Here is a 22191-nt window from a genome sequence, read left to right on the forward strand (position 1 = left end):
GCGAGACAAAAAAATTGCAGCTTTTTATTTGACTGAGAAACTGTGAAAACTTTCTCCCATCAGAAAACCGCACTGATTGTTACAAAACGTTGACGCCGGAGACTCTGTCCAAGAGTGCTTAACGAACACCTCCTCAGAGAACACTTCACCACATTAACGATTAAACAGATTTCTACAATGGGTCCATGTGGAGTGTCCACCATACAAGGACCTGCCATATGCATGTTGCCATGGAAACAGCTCCTGGAGATTGAGATTCCCGGGTGATGCTACAGCCATCCGTAGCCTGGAGTCTAGAGAGCTGGTTAATAGCCATGCTGTATCAATCATAGCGAAACTAACAGATCGTGGGCATCTTGCGTTGAGCTCACGCAAGTGGAAGTGGCGGATTCCGCTGAGAGTGCTATTCCGCAGCTGTTCGAAAAGGTGCAGTCAGGCTGGCCTCATGTATCTTGACTGGATTTTAAGACTGTTTTATTAATTATTAATAATGTTTTATTAATTTACAGCACCAATCACTAGTAGTGTATTTAACTGTGGAGACTGTGGGCATATTGGTAGAAGGATGCTAAGGAGGTCTAGGGGAAGACCAAGGAGGAGATTTGTGGATGCGGTGAGGGAGGACATGAAGTGGGTGGGTGTGAGAGAAGAGGATGCGAATGATGGGGTTGGATGGAGGCAAATTATTCACTGTGGCGACCCCTGAAAGGGAACAGCCGAAAGACAAAAGTGTATTCAACTGTGATTTGCCTTGCATGTAGGACTGATATCACAGCTGCGGCGATAGAAAATGAACACTTTCTCAAAGCAGAATCAAGAGAACAATTGTCATTTGGCAATTGAGGGTTAAGCGACCTTACTCAACGGCCCAACGGTGACTTGGTGGGTTGGGGATTTTGAAGAGACCAAACATTTTAACCAAACTACCTCAAGATCTATTACAAGATAAGATCCATAAAATGGATCACCGAGCTGACATTTCCATCTAATAGCATGAATAACTTGGACTCATTTATTCCCATAATACAAAAATATCCCGCTTGAGCCACTATGCACGTACATATTTCCATAACAACACTACCGCACTCCATGCTTCATGGCTGTTTATGGTAACATCAGACCCGAGGGTAAACCAAATCCCGAATGGCTTCCTAAACACAATACATAATGTCTTTAAAGCTCTCCAGGACCAAGAGGAAGCCAGGTACTTTACATGTACTCATCCTGTACATGACTTTAAGCTATTTTGCTTCTTTTTGCAGTTTATTTTTTATTACGGTTCACGTGTTGTCATTGTTTGAGGTTGAGGATAAGATTCACCAGCATGTTGCACTGAAGAACAAAGCAAGCGATGGTTTAAGGTATGCACGGCTCAGTCACCGCACGAGGGCTCATCAGTACAAGGTGTGGTATGTTGGTTTTAAGAATGGATAGATACAGATTTAGTGTTAAGGCGAGGTGCGAACACCGCCTCAGAATTACGAGAGTTGCTCCAAAGCTCGCTGCATCTCCTGGACCACTAAATATACGCCCTTTCAGCTCTCTTTTTGTTCTCGTAGTTCACCGTGACCAGGGAAGAAAGCTTTTCTGGGGTCAGAGGCGAACACACATCATCGAGTCCACTTTTATGACCAAATTGTTTAAGCGGCCTTTAAGACATCCATCTGGGATCTAACAAAAAGCTTTTTTTTTTTTTTTTTTCTCCTCCTCCTTCCACATCTCTGTAGCTTTTAAGGCGCGTCGATAAAGAAACTCCAACAACTTCATCAGCACTTGAGTCTGTGCCATGTAATTGTTTGAAAAATGTAAAAAAAAAAAAGTGATGTTTTTGTTTCTTCTTCCATTTTTACATTTGCTCTGTGTAGTCTAGTGTTTCTGTCAGCTGTTGTGTGAATTTTCTAAAGAGGAGCAACAGAGTTTATTGTTGCAGCCAAATGCAGTTACTCAGAAACTGTTACATGCTTTATCACACCTTTTTTGTGCTTTTTTTTTTTTTGATAAAGCGACCCTTGGGGATGTGAGTTTTTATTTAAATTTTTTCCACCTGGAGCGTAGATTCAGCTTGTCTTATGCAAGAAGATACAAATCCAGCTTCAACCTGGGGCAGGTCGACGGGAAGTCAAGTCCTGACAAAGTCGTCCTAATTTTAGCTCGGATTTGTTGAGAGAAAAAAAAAGAAAAAAAAGCGGCATCTCCATTAAGACGTTCTTCGCCCGACCGTTCTCCCAGCGCCGTTATCTGGCAGAGCTATAAATCAAGAATGAGACAGAATGCTTTTTCCTTTCAAGTGCACATCTATTTTTAATGGGGTCATATTTTATGCAAAATTGAAATAAGCCGAGAAAGAGACACTTTCTCCTCTCCGACGTCATTTGTTGCAGGATTGATGTGAAGAAATGCTGTTCATTGTCGGACACTACGAGGTCAGCATTTTTTTTTTCTTTTATTTCCTCCCCACTCATGCATCTCGATCCCATTTATTTATTTCATCTTCTATAATCATTAATAGAAGTGATGTGCTTTTGGGAGTTTTAGCCAGGCCTTGTGTCTTCGTGGTCATTATGCGTGCATATAGACTTTAATGCATTACACAGTCGCCTGTCTGTCTGCAAGTATTCTCTGACTCGTGGCTAATCAAGTTTTACAGCAGCATCGAGCTGCTCACTTTCTCTCTTTCTCCCTGGCTCTTTTTTCAGCCGCAGGAATAGCTCTCGCGATCCTCGTCTCGGTTGTATTCGAAACACTCGTATGAATCTTTAATGCTCTGGAAGACAGAAATTGAATGATGGAGTGCGGGACGGTTCGTCGCGAATGCGTTTATCTGCCCTGGAGTATCGGAGACGCCGAGGACATCTTTACTTACAAGTAGGCTCGTAGGAGGACACTTGTCTCTTAATCTTACTTGGATTAAGAGGACAGGCTAGGTTACTGATTTAGTCCATCGTGTGGAGTTTCTCCAGACTCACTGGCACACTTGGAGTGAAATAGCCAAGGTCTTGAACGAAAATAACCGCTGTGTATTAGTCATGCGAGCGCTTGCCAGCATTTCGAATTGAATTATGCTACTACTGAACTTTTTAATGTCTGTTTACACGATTTTCTTCTAATTTGGACGTTTGCCAGTTTTCACCCACCAGCTCACTGTCCCCATCACATGACAGCAATCAACACGACTGGGGACTAGCATCTGACTGTGCGACATGCTTTTTTTTTTCTACTCACAAAACGATCTTTTACGTCCATGTACTCACAGATAGGCTTGTGAGTGTGTGTGCAACCTGTTGTTGTTCTTTCATGCCCACTTACCTCGCCTGGTGATGGGTGGGCATCACTTGTATCTTTGAAGGTGAAAAGAAAGACTAAGGTCAGACATGCAAGGCTTTTTATTTTTCCAAGCCTGGTTAGGAGTGGGACCACTTTAGCAATATTATGATATCTAAGTGCCAATTCTATCCGTCTTTGTGATTCTGTATGCATGTTGCTTTTTAAAATTCAAGTTCGAAATTACTTTAATTCATAATAAAAAAAATTATTCTACTAATTTTTAAGCAAACTGAAATATTTAGTTTCTACCGCGCGGGATGCAATGCTGCCGGCCAATGTGTGAATCTTTGAGTTAGGCCAACTGGGGTATAATTTTACCCCTATTAAATTAAAGCATTTTACCTCTTTAAATACAAACTTTTTTATGAAAAAAAAAAATAAGTGTGGTGATATGTAAGTTGCCACATAAAAGAATCGCTATACCTCTAAATCAACCAAACACACAATTATATAACTTATTCTACTAGATAGGGTTAGTTATTTATATCCTGAATTTATTTCTTTAAAGTTCCTTTGTGGCAGAGTACATCATTAAAATTGATACAGTAAGTAATTGGACGGATACTGTAAGTCTCCGACTTATGAAATAGTTCCATTCAACGAGCATGTTTGTAAGTCGGATCCGTTTGTAAGTTAGACAAAGTGAATTTTACATACCTTTACCAACACAAATAGCCAAATCACGTATCTAAATCATGTAGCCAAATCGCGAAAGAAATCCTGGTGACGTGGGGGGATTGAAAAGATTAGGGATTGACCGTGCTTGAATAGATGACATTTTGTCTTAGAGCTGTATTGGACTGTGAACTGTCTTGTTGAGGATGCTCCTAAATTAGGATTATTTACCATCAAGACAGCTTTACAGGACCGCCATTTTCTATAAATCTGATTAATTGAAACCAGTGAGGCACACATTATACCATACTGTCGACGTTTTATAAATTCACTCACACACTGAAAATATTGTATATAATTGTAAATGTTGGTATCTGATGTAATGCAGTGTCATTATTATTATTATTATTATTAATTTTTTCCACATCTATGAATGTTCATAGATTCTCAGTCCGTTCGTATATGTGGGAGTTCGTAACTCGAATGTTCATAAGTCCAGGTACTTGCCGTATATTGTAAATACAGTACAGTGTATGTCTGGCAAACAGTCAAGCAGCAGAATGCATCCAGAAAGTCAGTTTTCATTGTATGTCGAATCCTTCATCTCAGTCATTAGCTGCTTTTATATCGGTTGATGATCTATTTAACGGGTTAATATTATCCATGTAAACTTTTGATGGAAATTCAATGGATTAAGTGGATTTTTCCTGAATGTGTTAGGTGATGTGATGAGTTTAGAGGAGGAAAGTTTAGCTTTGTTGTTGTTGTTGAGCTGTAAATGTTGTCTTGTGTTCTTCTTTCTGTGTAAAGCTGAAGGAGCAGTGTGTGATTCTGAGATTTCCTGCTTTAATGATAAAAACAGACAGGACTGAAAAACAAATAATAATCTCATGACCTGATGTGGATCTCGGTCATCTTCTGTTCAATAACAGATCATTTAATAATGTTAGTCGTTGTCTTCGTTCCTATACAGGATAAAGCGGTGTAGACGATGAGTGAGAATAAATTAATGCATAATATTATCCGTTTTTTTTTGGAATAGATGTTTTACTTTTAAAATCTTCCTAATGCTTATTGGTTGCCGGGCCATTGATGCTGTTCTTGAATCAAAAGAGTGAGGACTATGGTTTGAAAATAATTTTATTTATTTATTTTTTTAAACACAGCTTTGATTCAAGACTCAGTCTGCGTAGACATATGGATGGAGGTATGCTTGCGATGTGTGTATTGGACCTGGTCCAGATGGCACAACAGGGAGTCAGAATGAGATGTTTATCCTGCAGGAGGGATGTCCCTGCACGGAACAGCTCAATCCACATCGCCTGTAAACATGTTTTATTGCGGCTGTTTTTCCTCCTTTTTCCTTTTTCTCTTTCGTGTTTGTGTAAGTAAGCCTGTTTGTCTCCTCTTGATCTCTGTCTGGTTGCCTTTGACAGGCCGGTCCCAATGGAGTGCTGCGATACAACACAGTGTCAGATGATGTAATCCGGTGTGATACGTATATTGTTTTAAACACGTATACGTGTAAAACAGGCAGTCCACCCCCTGGGGCTCTGCTGCAAGTTGAATATGTGCGGTGTGGGGCAAGAAATAAAATAAACTGCTACCAAATTACACACACACACAGTAGTAACAAAAGGTATTGTGTTAAAAATTGCTCTATTAGAAACTGTAGGAAAGTTCACATTTATACAAGGAGTCTCCTTAAGAAAGGATCCTTAGTGCTTCGAATCCGTCAGGATCTTTTATGCCGTAAGCCTGTGACTGTTGCACCTTCATTATGCCTCACTGCTAGGGTCAAAAGGAACAGGGGAGTACAGTAACCTGCCAGTAGAGGTGGTCACCGAGGCAGAATGAGATCAGTGTAAAAGGAAAACTGGTGTCAAGTGTTTAGTCATGTGATGCGTGTAGCCTCTTTCATATCATATATCAAGCTATAAAGGCGAAAATAAGATCCTGTCAATACAGCACTTATTCTCAAGTTTGGTCCGTTGGACAGTGTTTGTTTTTGCTTACCTGCTATCAAAGTACGCGTGACGCTTAACAAAACAGTGTCACTGTCTAATGGGATGCGTACCAAGTGCATCAGAAACACCGTGTATACTATTGCTTGCAAACCGCCAACGGTGGATGAACTGATCGTTAAGGTGTGAGCCCTGCACTTTTCCATCGCTTACCAAACACAGTCCCTCATCTCTGTCATTATGTTTTAATTATTATATCATTCATCATATATATTCATTATCTATACCATAAGTGACAAAAGACTTAACTTGCTTACGAATGCTCCTTAACATATTAAATGTGAATATTGCTGATGGGAATCCCCAGGGACCAGCCAATACCATATCACGATACCTAAGTGCTGATTGTTTGTATTGCAATTCTGTCCATATCACAATTTTACAAATATCCCAAATAATTTTTGTATTATTAATCAGAATTAGAGTTGTAACCAAACTTCTAAACAGCAAATGATGACCTCCTACCACTTACGGTAGGATGCTGCCCTGTGTGAATAATTTAGAGCACGCGTAGCATAGAGGAGCATCCGCGTTTGAAGTCAGCGTGGTGCTGCGTTAATTTTCTACAAGAAGTCGATTAAATATAAACTATTAATTACGGCGGTAAAACGGGCGATATGTTGATGCATTTAGCCCATGCATGTAGTGTCTGTGAATTTTACACACTCGCTGCGACTGTAATGAAAACCTGAGTCACAGTGTTGAAGGCTTTCTGGATTTAGCGAAGTACTGGAAACAAAGTCGCCATAGTTAGCACAGATGGTGTGAGGAACATGAATGCAGCTGTGAAACAGATGCCCTACGTCACACACGTCTTCGCAGTCTCTCTGCAGACAAGCGTCTTCGACACCGCATTCTCCAGATGTTTTTTTTACTAGATTTGGGTCTTAGTAGGTTTTTTTTTTTTTTTTTTTATCTGTATCTCTTAAATGTCTGTGGTGTTTGTTGTTCTTTTAGAGGTCATCTCCTCCATGTGTCCTGACTTTGATCATTACAACATGCTCAGTCCTGTTAGTGCACAATAGCTGCCTTATAGCACCATTTCAACTCCCTCAGTTCCTCCAGATGTACATACCAGAGCTAGCTCTCCTCAGAGAATTGCCACGCGAGCAATGCCACTGAGCTCACACACGTTTTTTTTTTTTTTTTTTTTTTGTTCCGACTTGCCTCTGTTGTATCTTTTTCTTGCTATGTTGGTATTTCTGGTCAATTCTAACAGTATCTGAGCCTCACTGGCTCTCTTTTTTAGTTTTTTTTAAAGAACACGAAGTGGAGTAAAGGAGAGCTCTTGCTTGCAAACAGGATATTTTTGTACTATTGATCACTCTGAATGGCGTGATGGTGGGTGGCTTTAGCATCTCCTTTTATATGAGTCTGTTTGCTTCTACATAAAAGATTTAGTTCTGAACTCTGGATCGAGTGCGCAATTGCTTTACGTTTCTGCACACAGGTTTGCAAAATGGCAAGGGCTAAGTTCATAGAGTTGCTGCTTTTATTATTATTATAATTATTACTCTGTAGTAGGTTTCTTGCCCGCTGTGCGGAAAGCCCGGGTTCAATTCCCACCTAATGCCCAAACCCCAGCCACTGCATGCAGTGCCAGTCCCAAGCCCGGATAAAATGGGAGGGTTGCATCAGGAAGGGCATCCGGTGTAAAACCTGTGCCAATTTGTCGTGCGGATCAGATTGTTTGCTGTGGCGGACCATTCGATGGGAGCAGCCAAAAGACTAACATTATTATTATATTATTTATTTTTTTTCCCAGGGCTTTTGGATGCTCGTGCAGGAACATCCGCAGATGTGTAGCCATTGCATCGAAAACAATAAAGCCCCAAAATATTAAGCCCAATATTGTGTAGATTGTTCGGGCCCCTTGAGACATGACTCTACAAACCGAAGGTGAACTCCCATATCCAGCGAGCGGCCGATCCTGTAATTGCTGCAAGTTGCAAGGTGGAGCCTTCATAAATCAGACTTGTTTGTCTAAGACGCCTTGCAGATGCTTGATCTGAGTTTGAGTTGAATTTGGAGGCCAAGTCAAAACCTTAAACTGAGTATTCCTGGGTATTCACTGGGTTTTCCGGTGCCTTTCTGTCATGGCCACCATCAACTTTCTTTTAGCAGTTTGTGCTGCATTGGCTTTTCTGCGGAATCGGACCAGACATACCGGCCTTTGCTTCTCCCAGGAATAAATGAGGTTTGGGTGTCCATGAGCTTCTAACCAGTTTACACGTGTTTGTTTTGTGGCTGACCAGTGTACTGTATAAGAAGACAAGAAACCTGAACAAATTAAACTATTGAATGAAAATATTTTAAAATCTACTTCTTTTTTGTCTTTCGGCTGTTCCCTTTCAGGGGTCGCCACAGCGAATCATTTGCCTCAATCTAACCCTATCCTCTGTATCCTCTTCTCTCACACCAACTAACTTTATGTCCTCTCTCACTGCATCCATAAATCTCCTCTTTGGTCTTCCTCTAGACCTCCTGCCTGGCAGTTCAAACCTCAGCATGCTTCTACCGATATATTCACAATCTCTCCTCCGAACATGTCCAAACCACCTCAATCTGGCCTCTCTGACTTTACTGTATCTCCAAAATATCTAACATGGGTTGTTGCTCTGATGAACTCATTCTTGATCCTATCCATCCTTGTCACTCCCAAAGAGAGCCTCAGCATCTTCATCTCTGCTACCTCCAGCTCTGCCTCCTGTCTTTTCTTCAGTGCCACTGTCTCTAAGCTGTAGAGCATTGCTGGTCTCACTACTGTCCTGTACACCTTTCCTTTCATTCTCGCTGATACTCTATCGCACAACACACCTGACACTTTTCTCCACCCATTCCAAACTGCCTGTACCCGCCTCTTCACCTCCTTTGAACACTCTCAAAATATTTTAAAATCTTCATGATATGGTAAAGGTTTGTGGACGCCTCACCATTACACCCATGTGTTTATTTCTCAGCTGTTGCCACACAGTTTGTCTAAAACGTCTTTGTATGCTGTAGTGCTCCAATTTCCATACACTTGATCAAAAAGTTCTGGTCAATTCAATTTATTTATATAGCTTTTTGACAGGGGTTATTGTTGCAACGCCACTTTCAGACTTGCTCAAGTATAACTGTACTTGTTGTGAGCCCGGTAAAGACAGGACTTTGTGTAAAGACAGGACTTGCTAAGGTCAGTGTTGGACTCAAAAGCTCTGACCTCAAACCTACTGAACACCTTTGGGCTAATTTAAGCACCAAGTGCACCCCAGGCCTTCTCACTTGTGGCTCTTGTGGCTTAATGAACACAAATCACCACAATCTCGTTCCAAAATCTGTTGGAAAGCCTTCCCAGAAGAATGGTGGTCATAATTGCAAAATATGATGGGGTAAAATGGGATGTTCCACAAGCACATATGGGTGCAATGATGATGATTTGATGTCTGCATACTTTCGACCATATCTCGTAGTGTTGTTTACACACCTGATTGAGTTCCGGACCACTGTTTAAGAGGACAGAGGACTGGTTGTTTGCATTACTTTCCACCAGTATAAAAATGACCTTCAATTTCCCAGCCAAGCTCCTTAATGTCGGAGCATTCGCGCAGCGCACACAACGTCACCGCTTCCTCAACCCTGAGCCGTGGTTTAACTCCACGTTAAACACCTCGTCTCATAACCGCAGCCCGGGGACTCTCCAAGTGGCACAAAGGTGAAAAGAGCTTACGCTCCTGTGATCTACTGAAGACAGCTGAGCCTGGTTAATGCCACGCTCTTCAAGTAATTGTCCCGCCCCCTCCTTCTCTTTGTTCATCCCGCAGTTCCAGAGCTTACCTAATAAGAGCAGCCTGCAGGAATGCCTAAATACCCGTGATCACGTCAGCGGCCAGCTGTAATTTGGGTGATAAAACAGGAAGGACAGAGGGTGATTAAAGCAGTCATCAGTGCAGGTCGAGCTCTGTGAATTTCAGTTCTGTGAGGCTTTGAAAGCACTTCATTTAGTGATGACATTTAGAATCATTTATGATTTATAGCTTCTGTAATCCAGCGATAAAATGCACCGTTTAAAGCTTAAAACAGACCCGTTTAGTGCTGATCACAAGATTTGTTTTTGTCTGTATACATATATTTTATACATTGGAGGATCTGAAACCAGAAAAATGTCTGTATTTGGGTCACGGGATCACGCAAAACTGGTTCAACAGAATTTAATGAAAGGCTGCCGGTTCAAGGTAAATTAAGAAAAAAACGAACACACGACACGGCATGGCTTGGGGGGGGGGGGGGGGTGTAATGTAAAATACCCCAATTAAAAAAAGTTATGCGCAGGAATCAAATTGTTGGGTAAATGTGATGTCATGACCGGTATGGTGCCGGATGTAATGATCTAATTAGAACAGGGAGATCAAGACGCCCTTGGGTAGCATTTTGGACTTGTGTGTGGACCCCATGTGTGTGTGTGCTCGTGTGTATGTAGGGACTTTATCTTGACGTTATGTTGCCACTCAGTTTAGATATTATAGTTTTTTTTCTCTTTATTACTTTCCTGACAGTTGATCCGAACCATCTGCTTGTCTCTGTGTGTGTGTGTGTGTGAGATCATAAACCTATTGCCACATATTTCATGTGCTATAACGCTTCCCTAATTGCCATGCCTTATATCTGACACAGTCTTGTACTTTTTCTAATACCTGATTTACCTCAAGTACTTTGTCAAAAAGTCAATAAATGCAATTTATTTGTTAAACACACACACACACACATTATGCTTGGAGATTTAGGGCACTGTTTTGATAAACCAGCTCTCTCCGCGGGTGCCGGTTGAAGGTTATATGTCGGAGATTAATTGCTGGCTGAAGAGGCTCAGCTGGGCCCGGGAGATTGTGATTGATGGATCATCAGCACATTTAATGATCTGGCTGTCGGCGAGCCTGTAAATTCATCATAGACACAATTACACATATGTATTTGTTTCTGCGCTATAGATTATGAGCTATTCAAGGCCTCCGAGTCAATATGCCTGGATGTTAAGTCGCGCCATCGCTCCTGCTCAGGGTCTTTAGCATGAGAAAGAAAACTGGTATTAAAATCTGTGCGCAGTTATTACAGCTGGGGGGAAACAAGTTTGTGATTTATTTACTACTTACTTAGGAACTAAGTACCAAAAAGAGACAAAAATTTGGACAGGCCTTCTAATTCAAAGTTGCGATTTATTTTCTACATGCTAGCGCAATATCAAAGATTTCACAACTATGATATAACACATGGAATTGGGTAATTGAGTAAGAACAACAACAACAGCCGGTTATTTTATGACGTGAAGGCTTAGAGGAACGGTTCTTTTCCAGAAGAGCATTGTCACATGATTGGCAAAACCCATCAGTATTGTGTTGGGTGCATCCGTTATCCCATCATCGTATAGTCGACATTGTTCTCACGTCATTTCATCAAAGTATTTTCCGTTCTCGAAAACAACCCGACGTCCATATCGCAGCCAGATTAACGTCAACACGACATTTAGACGAGCTACAATTCCTGCCGTGTGCGTGGTTCAGTGTTGTACTGGTGATGTACTTTAGAAGAAATTAAATCGAGGAAACAATCAGATTTTTATTTATTTATTTATTTTAAAAAACTTCCCTCTTGTTTCTTTTCTCGGTGCCGCAAGTGCTCAGAACACCCACAGGAAACATATCCTGAATCTGAGAAATCACGAAAAAACAAAAATAGACCTTTGTTTAAAGGCTTACAGTTATTTTTTTGTTCTTCTGCGTTATGTGCTTATTAAATATTGATATTATATGAAAAATTAAGTGAAGGAAAAGAATACTAGATATAGTATCCAGTATGTGTGGTATGTGGTCAAGGTGGAAAAAAAAGGGTAGCATGAAAATATTACAGTATTAAATAATTAATTAACTGATTTTCAATAGGAAAAAAAACAATGTTGCAGAATATACTGTAATATTTCAAAAGTTATACAAGTTATAATTCCATCCATCCATCCATTGAGGAGCCTCGGTTGTCCAACAAGGCACCATGAAGGCCAATTTATTCCTATATTGTACGATTGAGGTAGGACAACAATCACATGCAAATTCACACACTACAGGCAATTTGGGAACGCCAATTAGCTTAATCTGCATGTCTTTGGACTGTGGGAGGAAACCGGAGAACCCAGAGGAAACCCACCAAGCACGGGGAGAACATGGAAACTCCATGTACACTGACTTAATTCGATAATCAAACCCAGGACCTGGAGGTGCAAAGCGACAGTGCTAAGCACTAAGCCACCTAGAAGTTATAAAGTTGTGAGGTCCACATATTACCTGTGCAATTGCTCGGAAAAGTTGTGCTTTCATACTGTTTATTACAGCCGAGTTCTCGTGCAAAAGTGAATCGATGCATTTCCGCTGTGATGACCAGGGTTCTCTCCGTTGCAGGTTGAAAGGGGGACGCACACTCGAGCACTCGTCCAGATGGACTAACCAAGAAGCCTGAAGCACAGGGCACAAGAGATGACCGCTCACACACACATTCTCTTGTGAATGGACCAGGGTAAGAAGCCACACACACACACACTGTCTGTTCTGTGCACTGTGCAGTTAAGAGTTTCTCATATAGCCTACGAAGAAAGACGGATGACTTCTGCTTGCAGTTTCAATCCTCCATATCTCTTAATCTTTATAGACTTTGGTAGATTTCCCCAAAGGGAAAAAAATGAGAGAGGAAAAAGCGATAGGAGCTAAAAGCACTGTTCATTAGTGCACAGCTTGGCACTTTGTCAGAAGAGCCTCATGGTGCGAGTGCGTACGCGAGTGCGTGTGTGCTGTGCAGCTTGGTATGATTAAAGCATAATCCTTACACTCCCTGCAGCTCCAGCATGTCATCCATAGGAAACCATTATGAATCGCCTCTTCCATTCCCAAGCCTTCCTCTCCAGCTGTGCGTGTTTTCCGTGGCTAGGAAACGTCCTCGCGCTGGAATCCACTTCTCAGCTCGGAAATAAACCGCAATTCCGATTAAAACGTTCACGAATCGGTAACGTCTCCTTCATCGGACTGTTTGTTTCCCTCTCATCTCCGATTGATGAGAAATGTGTTTAATCTCCCTCCCAGGCCATAATATTCTAAGCTTTTCGCTAATAACAGTCCTAATCCCCTGACTCTTGATGAATTGGATGAGCGGCGTTCACTTCAAAATAATTTTCTCCGTCCTCCCGCCGCTTGAGGAGATGCTTGACTATGTTTCATTTCGCATTACTAATTTTATTTTTTTCTTTCCCCCAACACCTCATGATTGTTTTGTGGGTCGTCGGTTCTTTGCTAGCAACATCAGTTGAGTTCCAGCCATAGAGCATCTTCCGCTCTGGGATGAAGGAACTGATGATTTTAGAGCTTTTTTGGCTGTTTTGTCACCATGACATCAGCTCAAGCACCGTGCCATCATTAAGAGCATTGAAAGAGTGAAAAGTGAAGTTTTTCAGTCTTAATGGAAAGCCGTGCCGACACTCTACTGGCATTTACACGAAGTTGATCGAGAGCCATGCCGCTAATGCGAAGAAAGCTTTTTTAAAGAAGAAGAAGAAGACAACGATGCAGACTGAAATTTTATTCGGATTATTTAAAAGCCGCTGTAAAATCAGTGATGTATGTGCAGCTCTGTAACGCATCACGTTAACCAAATTGTGCAATCATACGCCAGGCTTTAAACCGACATAACTGTTGGTCTGAATGCTGCTGTTTCTCTACACGCATTTATTTCTGTTGTGTTGCTTATAACTAAAGCCTATTGTTTATTTTATTAAACACTATTGTATAATGTTATTTTTGACCCCTTGTATAAACGGACTTCGCCACTTGAAAGTGTGCATTACAGCAATTTGATGACGGTTAAGGGTATGATTATGCGCAAAGCAAAGCGGAAGGCTTAAAAGTCTCATACTCGTATTCACAATCGCTGTAACACAAGCCCTCTCGGGGCTGACTGCTTTCACAATCACCACTTATTCTTTTTTTATCTGGGCTAAGAAACTATCGGTCGTGATTGTGAAATGGTTCAGCTCAACTGGCAGACACTTGACTTGTCTTACGAAAGGTAAGATTCTTGTTATACAAGTTTCTTGTTATACATGTTACTGTTTTTTAAATAGAGCCGATTGATTTAGCTTTTTATAGTCGATTTAATTTGGTGAATCAAAGGATTAGTTTAATGCAGAATCAAGTCACTTTAAAAAAACTATGATAACCCAAACTTACAACTATTGTATTATGTGGTCTAAAATTGACTAATTTCTAAAAGCCCTTTGTCTGGGCGCATGGTACGGTACCACCGACTACAGTGTGAAGGCCTGAATAAAAAGAGATCATCACTTCGTCCGATACTTTTTAATATTAAAACCTGTAAGAAATCTTGAGACAAGCTGCTTGAGAGAAATCAGACAGTAATTTTAGACATAAATGGAAAATCGCCTTTCTTTGTTGTCGCTGATGTTTAGGTATAGACTGTTGACTCTTAGGGTATTGAGGTTTTCACTTCAATTTGATGCACTAAGGTTTATTTTTTATTTTCTCTAAAGTAGCTACATTTAGTGTAAAATATTAAAAACTGCTAAAAGTATCTAATATGCATTGTCACAAGTGTAACTTGTGTTATTAAATGTTTAAATGTCATACAAAGCCCTGATTTTTTTTTTCTCACGCCAGTTTTCTGTGCCACTCTCCAGTCCAGTAGGAGGTGCTATTGCACCAACCATCTATAAACCTAAAAGTAGAAGAGGCGATTCTCTTGCAACACCTGGAAAATGTAGTAGATTTGCGTTTCCAAAATTAAAAACAATTTTCACAAGTAACTCGACTCGTCGATTCAGTTAATTAATTAAATTAATTAATAACAAATTAAATTGCATGATCTATAAAATAATAAAGCTCTCCTCTTTAGATGTGTATTAAGTGGTCTGGGAGTGGGGTTAATCTGCATACTAGAGGAACACCAATGTGTGATTAAACGTTCTTCCTCACGCCACTTGCAGTTGCACTTTTTCACCAGAGGGGGCCAAATTCTAACATCGTACATGTTGCAGTATATAAATCTACACGATGTACCGTGTTTAGCTCCTTGCACAGCTAGTGCATTAATTTTAGCATTAAAATCATTGGCTTTGTCAACTAGAGGTCCTTTACTGATAAATGGCATTGATCAGAGATTCCCAATAACTTTATTAACTTGCTCAATCCTAGGTGCTATACATATATGTGCTATAACATTTGTTTTTAACTACATAATATATATTTTTAAAATGTACCCTTTGTACAGTAATTCACCGAACGTAATGCTTTTTTTAAGCGTATCTCTACTAGTACATCTGATCCCCGTGGCTTTTAAAAAAAAAATTTATACTGTGTGTGTGTGTAGTAGACTTAGCAGTTTTGCGTGCGTGTGTGTGTGTGCGTGTGTTGAATTAAATGGGTTTGTTGATAAGGGAGCTCATCTTTACTGCGTTTCTAATGAATATTGGTCTCAGTGACACACAGGCACTGAAAAGAGCATTATCTTTGTGTTGTCAGAGGGTATTATAGCCTGTTTTGTGCTTTGCGGACAAACCAGCAATAGCTTCTTGTTGGCAAAAAGACCGCCAGTATTAAATTTGTCTCACTAATGAGTCTGGTAATGTCATTCTGGTTGGCAACAAACAGGAGATGGGAGCGATTTTCTCAGATGATCTATTATAAACAAGGCTGCCGATACTCTCAAAATAGTAATGTGTTTGGCTTTTCTCCGTTTAGCTTGACGCTTGTTGTCTCATCTGGCCTCTGTCTGGTTTGAGTGATAACGAGGCTCAGAGCTGCAACGGAGGAGCTGATTTACTCAGCTCAATTCACTTCCTGAGGTGAGCAACAGAAGTGAAAATGTCAGGGGTTTAGTTAGTGCTGACACACCTGAGCTCCGGCATTCGGACTGCATTTCGCTCTGAGGCCATACAGCACGGCTGGAGTGTGTTTTCATACTCGGCTGCTCAGGACCAAAAAAAAACGAATGACCTGTAAAATTTTTTTTTTTTTAAATCCTGCCACGAGCAACTTGTGACCGTTCCATTTAAGCATATTTGACAAGTACAATATTAGAATATGAACGCTTAAAGATCCTGCCAATTTATTTTCCCAGAGTAGCCTAAAGCTTATGCAGTGAGCTTGTTGACAAAACGAAGAATGTGTTTTTTCACTTTAAGTGTTCCTGTCCAAGTTGATAGCTCTATCGGAAAAGCAGATGATGTGCGTAATTAGGAACATGTGTCTGTCTGCTACCGCCTTCACCCAAGTAAGAACGTTGCCATTGATTGTGTGTGGTGTTCTTACGTATGCTGCTGTTAGTCTGATTGAATTGAACCAGCACCCACGTCCTCTCCGGTGCAGTTCGTTTAAGCAGGTGCGAGTACAGTCTCAAGTGTGGTTTGTTTGCAGTGAGACTATAGGTGCGTGATGTCCAGGAAAAAAAGAATGTGCTTTAATTTCGTTCCTCATTTAGTCCTTCCCAGTTGCAACCTGTTTTGTTAGGGCACCTCCCCATTAGCCAAAGCTACCAAGCAGGGAGGGCGGAGGCTTAATGGTTCTTCCTTAGACTCACATACACTCACCTAAAAGATTATTATGAACACTATACTTATACGGTGTTTGACCCCCTTTCGCCTTCAGAACTGCCTTAATTCTACGTGGCATTGATTCAACAAGGTGCTGAAAGCATTCTTTAGAAATGTTGTTAGGATAGCATCTTGCAGGTGATGGAGATTTGTGGGATGCACATCCAGGGCACGAAGCTCCCGTTCCACCATATCCCAAAGATGCTCTATTGGGTTGAGATCTGGTGACTGTGGGGGCCATTTTAGTACAGTGAACTCATTGTCATGTTCAAGAAACCAATTTGAAATGATTTGAGCTTTGTGACATGGTGCATTATCCTGCTGGATGTGGCCATCAGAGGATGGGTACCTGGTGGTCATAAAGGGATGGACATGGTCAGAAACAATGCTCAGGTAGCCCGTGGGATTTAAACGATGCTCAATTGGCACTAAGGGGCCTAAAGTGTGCCAAGAAAACATCCCCCACACCATTACACCCCCACCACCAGCCTGCAAAGTGGTAACAAGTAGCGATGCACCGAATGTTCTGCAACCGAAATTATTATAAGTAAAAAGGCCGAATAAATTTTGCAGAACAATGACGTTTTTAATGACTCGATCAAATAGTAACCCGCGCAGAGTGAGAGGCGCGCGCTTTATGCAGCAAACATGTCAGAAAAAATGTACAGCAATTTAAGTTTAATTTATCACTTAAAATCAAGACACCCCGAACATCATGCAGAGTTCGAGAAAGACACGGCGGCGGCTACGGCAACAGCAGCAGCTAATTCACAGTTTTTGCACTATTTAATGCACATTTGTTGTTGTAGACATACAGAGTTACATTTTTTCAGCAGTCAGTTATGGGCCTAACATAGGCTATCCAAGAAGGGGGGCTTCAAAGATGGCCAAATAAAAATATTTTTTTATTTTACTTATTTATTTATTTTAAGTTATATTCTGCTTTGTTTGTATAATATCTGCTGGAATGTTAAAAAAATGTTCAGTGTTAAATAAATATTTTGAAATTGTATTTTTGTTGTTTAATTTATTTTTCTGAAAAGCAACACAAAATAGTAAAAAAGGAAATTTTAACTATTTAATAAATAATTAATATAAATTGGCAAAATAAATGGAAAAAAATGCGAAACACCGCGTTCGGTATTCAGCCTTCGGCCAAGCATTTCATTATTATTCGGCTTCGGCCAAGAATTTCATTTCGGTGCATCCCTAGTAACAACGCATGATGGATTCATGTTCTTATTCTGTTTACGCCAAATTCTGACTCTACCATTTAAATGTCTCAACAGAGACTCAGACCAGGCAACATTTTTCCAGTCTTCAACTCTCCAATTTTGGTGAGCTCGTGCAAATTGTAACCCCCTTTTTCCTTTTTGTAGTGGAGATGAGTGGTACCCGGTGGGGTCTTCTGCTGCTGCCATCCGCCTCAAGGTTGTGCGTGTTGTGGCTTCACAAATGCTTTGCCGCATACCTCGGTTGTAACGAGTGGTTATTTCAGTCAAAGTTGCTCTTCTATCAGCTTAAATCAGTCGGCCCATTCTCCTCTGACCTCAGGACTGCTGCAAACTGGATGTTTTTCCATTTTCACACCATTCTTTGTAAACACTAGAAATGGTTGTGCGTGAAAATCCCAGTAACTGAGCAGATTGTGAAATACTCAGACTAGCCCGTCTAGCACCAACAACCATGCCACGCTCAAAATTGCTTAAATCACCTTTGTTTCCCATTCTAACATTCAGTTTGGATTTCAGGAGATTGTCTTGACCAGGACCACATCCCTAAATGCATTGAAGCCTAAATGGTTGATTTGGACAATTGCATTAATGAGAATTTGAAAAGGTGTTCCTAATAATTCTTAAGGCGAGTGTAAATCGGCCATCCTCATCTTTTTAAACTGCTACCTGGGGGAAAGTTCTATCCACCCCTTTCGCTTACTTGAATTTACAGACACCTATGATTGGCTAGTGTCACTATGACTGATGTGGGAGTGTAAACCATGTCTTAGGCTAACTCGGGCTTTTTCTGATGCCCATAATGCTGCCTCCCGCATCATTTTGTAGGCTGCTTATGCATCATTAGGAAGCGCCAAATGTTCTAGTGCAAGTTAAAGCCACATATGAGGGATCACAAGCACTTTTATCAAAACAATATGATCTAAGTAAAATGTAAACACACAATGTCATTCCCTGGTTCAAACGAAAAAACAAACAAAAAAATACCATCTATATTAAATAAAATTAGTATGCTCCTTTGGTTGTCATCAACAGATTGATTAAAATGGTGGAAACTACAACACTAAATAACTTCTGAGGCAGATGACTGGAGAACCCTCGAGTTTTAGACAGTAATAAATACACTTACTGAAGGCACTCTATACGTACATGTTGCACCCGCTTATATTCGGGGCAGGGTGTGAAGGCTTAACAGCATAAAGTATAACAGGCCTTTTGTACTGCAGTTTACAACGCTGATAATGGCCTGCTGAACATTATTTTACACGTCGTATTTCCTCTGCAAGTATTTGACTTTTAAATCTACTTTTGATCTATTTGAGCTAGCACGCTAACGTATTTCAACAAGACGGCACACATCGTAAACCCCAAGGTTAACACTGAGAGAGGAGAGAGGAGACTGTGTGTGGGAGAGAAGAAGCAGTGCATAAATGGGTCATGTAATGGAACACGCCCTTTCAAAACATCGATATGCCTGAAAAAGTCGGTATACCACTCGGTCCTAGGTTAGGCCCGACTGCAAGATGTGAACCAGCAGGACTTACTGTAAACAACAGTGCCAAAACTTTTACTACCTAGTTTGCAGACCATAATATAGTATTACTGTGCTTGGTTGGCCAGACAACTCACTTGACCTGAGAGAATCTATGGACCGTTTGTCAAGACCCAACAATACAGATGAGCTGAAGGCTGATATCAAAGCAACTTGATTTTCAGTAACCTCTCAAATTGATTGAAAATTTTCAAATATTTAGGGAAACTAGATTTTTGCAAGCGTAACCACCAAAATGAAAGCTAAAAGGGCTTGAAATATTTCACATAACGTAGACTGTAATGAATCTAGAATATGAGAATTTCATTTGTTTAATTAAATTCTTGAAATTGATGGATTGATTTAGATACATGAAGCGGATGAAAATGTGTAAAAGCTTATACATATGAAACACCTCCACTATTTTTGGAACTTGCTGTCCACTGTAAAGGAAATATTACTATTATTGTTATTATTTTTTAAGTAATACTATGTACAGATTTCTGATTCTGATGACTTGCCACTTATTAAATTTCCTTCATCGTGATTGTAATAAAAAAAAAAAGCACCCGGCTGAGCTGAAGCTGTCCCTCACCATTTTCAGTTGTTTTCTGATGTTCTTCTTGTGGTGCACAATTAAATACTTCAAACCATGGTACAATGTGAACCACTGTTTCGGTTGTTTCTGGACACAGTTTTCTGAGGTTCAGTAGTAAATAGCGACATTGTGAAAGCGACTGGAAGAAATGTTTGAGCCAGCGGGGTCATCAAAACAGGCTTATGCTTTCACAACAGTACAAACCCCTGAGATTTCATTTCCCTGACTACTGTCTTGGGTATTGGTCATGGTTTTTTGAGCATTTTGTTTTCTTCAGCATAATAAAGCATAGCCTAATTGTTTTGTGCAGTCCATTCAATTTTATTCATACTGTATATCCCTTTTAGTAAATGAATATTGTCACAAAGCAGCTTTGCAGACAGCTAGACTCGCGTATTAAAATGTATGTCTAATGCGCAAGCCAGAGGTCACGATGGAAAATAAAAAGTAATTAAGACCACATGTGGAAGGAACCTTTAGAGGAACCAAAGTCAAAAGGGAACCTGTTTTTTTTTTTTATTAGGTTATGGTCGTTACTTATCCAGAGGTGTATACATGGGTCACACTGTGCTGCATGTGTTGATCGAGTATAAGCATTTTCTTTTTTTTTTTTTTTACTAGTTTTTCACCAAAACATGGTATTGGTGCTAAAAAGGATTTTCAGATAAGATCATATAACACTGTTTTCCATAGAACTTGATGCTTTTTATCTCATGATCCATGCTTAGTTTTTTGTAAATATATATACAAATTTATACTTTTATCAGATAAAAATCGACACATTTTGCTAAATACAATTTGCTTCCGTAATGTTTTTTATTTATTTATTTTTTAAAATCAATGATATGATCTTAATTGTCATTCAGATGAAACTTGAGTTTAGATTTCATTTAAAAAGACAAAAACCTGAAGAGTATATTATTCTGAAACACAAAATGGAGATATTGCAGCATGAATTTGACATGGTTACAGACACTAGATAAATATAGAAATATAAATAATTAACATTTTTTAAGTTTATAGTTTGAGGCGAGACAGTATAACGCTGAAAAATGGCTGTTTTTGTTTTTTTAGCATACACATTTTCTTTATTACATGTACAACATAAAAAAAATAAAATCAGCACTAATACTGTGTTTTGGCCGTTGAAGTCTATGGTATCAAAATGAAGTTGCTCCTCGATGGCCGTAACCTGAGCGCAAACTTTTTTTTTTTTTTTTTTTTTAAGTATTCTTTGGAATATTTAAGTAAATATCCTCCGCAGCAATCTTACGGCAAGCTTTAGCTTCATTATGTGAGGCCATTTGAGTGATTGTCTAGTTAAGGAGACGCCAAGCCACAGTTGGCCTCAGCACTTTTAAAGAGACTATAACTGCCTGTACCTGATGCTTAATTATAATAAAATATACTGTTTTATCTTCAGGCATAAAACAAACTCAGAAGCAGCCATCTATAGTATTTCCAACAGAACCCCCCCCCCCCCCCCCCACCCCACCATGTTAACTTTTCGAGACGACATCGTATGAAAGCCCTAAAACCGTAAAAGGAATGGGAATTAACAGAGTGGCTGGACTAATGTGAGATGATTGCATTAAATTTATAACGGATGTCCTGCTGGATGGCTATGCATTGTGTTAAAAAAAAAAATAAAAAAAAACGGTCCACTGGTTAATTAGCCTGAAGCTGCGGCAGTGCCATCAGTGTCATAAATAGGCTTTTAAAAATGTGAGCACAGTAAAGCTAAAAGCAGGAGCAGTCACCACTCTGTCTCTCGAGCAACCTTAGCTTCATTTTGCTATTTGCTGTAAGTGCCATTTCCATGAAATATGTGCAGCATACATCTGTGATATTTTTTTACTTTCTTGCTAGTATAATTCCCAGGCTTTTCTGTACTGTATAATGCTTATGGTATTTCTGAGATATATGTATATAATAAATTTTTAAAATATTTTTTCCCACCTTTGTTCTAAGCCGGGAGCAATACTATAGTTCTGCAGTAAGGATGTAAATTGAGTGTTGCATTGCTAATTGATTAGTAAGTGACACGATTTGTTGAGCCCTTAAATGAATTGGCAGTTTGAAGCTTCCCACAGGTAAGTGATGACATACTAAGTAATATGCAGAGCCATTTTCAGTGTTCCTTAGACTCAAAGAAATTGGCTAATAATGCTTCTTTACACTCATGGACTATTTATTTGTCATATAATTATAATTTGATTTTGGTCTGCGGCCTCCTTGCACGTCCAGCT

At 40.0% G+C, this 22191-nt stretch overlaps 1 protein-coding gene across 1 annotated transcript in view; it reads left to right on the forward strand.

Annotated features, from left to right (window-relative positions):
• The window catches only part of glceb (glucuronic acid epimerase b), an 82822-nt gene that overhangs the window by 39555 nt on the left and 21076 nt on the right, over positions 1-22191 (forward strand). The window contains exon 2 of the mRNA XM_053492517.1: positions 12389-12503. The gene's annotated coding sequence lies outside the window, so the exon portion shown is untranslated. The remainder of the gene's footprint in view (positions 1-12388; positions 12504-22191) is intronic.

Source organism: Clarias gariepinus, chromosome 3, assembly GCF_024256425.1.
Source record: "Clarias gariepinus isolate MV-2021 ecotype Netherlands chromosome 3, CGAR_prim_01v2, whole genome shotgun sequence".
Classification (NCBI taxonomy): domain Eukaryota; kingdom Metazoa; phylum Chordata; class Actinopteri; order Siluriformes; family Clariidae; genus Clarias; species Clarias gariepinus.